Source organism: Sciurus carolinensis, chromosome 3 (genome assembly GCF_902686445.1).
Source record: "Sciurus carolinensis chromosome 3, mSciCar1.2, whole genome shotgun sequence".
Lineage (NCBI taxonomy): Eukaryota > Metazoa > Chordata > Mammalia > Rodentia > Sciuridae > Sciurus > Sciurus carolinensis.
The window spans coordinates 163,386,124-163,388,054 of NC_062215.1; the positions used below are offsets into that span (position 1 = coordinate 163,386,124).

General features: G+C 42.9%; 1 pseudogene; it reads left to right on the plus strand.

Annotated features, from left to right (window-relative positions):
• Window positions 1-762: 762 nt before the first annotated feature.
• LOC124979532 (transformer-2 protein homolog beta-like) lies at window positions 763-1,620 on the plus strand (annotated as a pseudogene).
• The last annotated feature ends 311 nt before the right edge of the window (window positions 1,621-1,931 follow it).

Consider the following 1,931-nt stretch of genomic DNA (forward strand, 5'->3'; position numbering starts at 1 on the left):
AAATTTCTGTCTATAAGCCACCCAGTTTATGGTATTTTGTTGAAGGAGCTTAAATGAACTAAGATGGGCTAATCCTATGGGTGGAGTCAGGAGATCCCAGACATGGGAGGAGAAGAAAAGACTAAAACACAGGCCAAACCTAACATCCGTTTCCTGAAAGAGCTCCTGGTTTATGACAGTGGACACTGCTGTGACAACCTTACCAAGCAAAACACGTGACACAGACACCGTCACAAGAAAGCAACTGGTTTTTATCTACCATTGAGCTACAAGAATCATTTAGATCCTCAAAGCATAAGTGTTGGATGAATGGACATTCATTTGCTTAAAATAGATATGTAGGCATTTCGTTTTCTAAGATGGTTATTTCCCGATTCTCACACGTAGGGAAAATTTCTTAAAAAGTAATGAGAAATACAAAGTATCAAAAGGTTTATGATTCTGTTTATATAACATTTTCTAAAATTAAGATTTCAGAGACAGAACAGATCAGTGGTTTCCAGAGGTTAAAGAAGAAGAATTAGAGTGTGACTAGCAGGTTCTGTATATTCCCTGAGATGGAGGTTATATGAAGTATATATGGTAATTTTAAAAAGCTGTAGACTGAGCTAGAGCCCGTGCACAGGTGGTGCGGAGCGTTTCGGCTCTGAGCGGCTTGGCAACCCGTGAGTCCTACGAGGCCGCGGCGGAGCCTCTAGAGGGAATGTGCAAGAGGTTGGAAACCACCTGAAGCCCAGCGAGCAGCGACGTCCGTCAGGAATCATGAGCTACTGCGAGCAGAACTACGGCCAGCAGGAATCCCGTTCTGCTTCCAGAAGTGGAGGTGCTCACGGATCTGGGAAATCTGCAAGGCATACCCCTGCAAGGTCTCGCTCCAAGGAAGATTCCAGGCTTTCCAGAACAAAGTCCAGGTCCAGCTCTGAATCTAGGTCTAGATCCAGAATTCTAGGAGGCCTTATACAAGGTCCCGCTCCCATTCCTGCTCCCATAGACGTGCCGGTAGCAGGTCTTACAGTCGAGATCATCGCAGACAGCACGGCTAGTCATTCTCCCACGTCTACTCGAAGGCGCCATGTTAGCCATGGGGCAAATCCTGACCCCAACTGTTGTCTTGGAGTGTTTGGATTGAGCTTATATACCACAGAAATAGAACTGAGAGAAGTGTTCTCTAAATACGGCCCCATTACTGATGTGTCTACTGTATATGACCAGCAGTCTAGGCGTTCAAGAGGATTTGCCATTGTATATTTTGAAAATGTAGATGATGCCAAGGAAGCTAAAGAATGTGCCAATGGAATGGAGCTTGATGGACGTAGAATTAGAGTTGATTTTTCTATAACAAAAAGACCACATACTCCAACACCAGGAATTTACATGGGGAGACCAACCTATGGCAGCTCACGCCATTGGGATTATTATGACAGAGGATATGATCGAGGCTGTGATGATCAGGACTACTATAGCAGATCATACAGAGGAGGAGATGGAGGAGGTGGTGAATGGAAAGCTGCTCAAGACAGGAATCAGATTTACAGAAGGCGGTTACCTTCTCCTTACTAGAGTCGTGGAGGATACAGGTCACGAACCAGATCTCGATCCTACTCACCTCGTTGCTATTAAAGCATGAAGTTGAAAACTTTCTGAAACCTGCCATAGAGCTGGGACGTAGTTTGTGGACAATATTTTTTCTTGTCTCATGTTTAAAAAGTGAACAGTGCCTAGTGAAGTTAGGTGACTTTTACATGTTTTATGATGACTACTTTCAGTGGAGTTAAAATGCTGTTTTCATTCTGCATTTGTGTAGTTCGGTGCTTTGTTCAAAGTTAAGTGTTTTCAGAAAAGTATGTTTTGCATGTATTTTTTTACAATCTAAATTTTGACTGCTAAGAAGTTTCTATTGCACAAAATTTCATTTAAAAGGTTTTTCTACT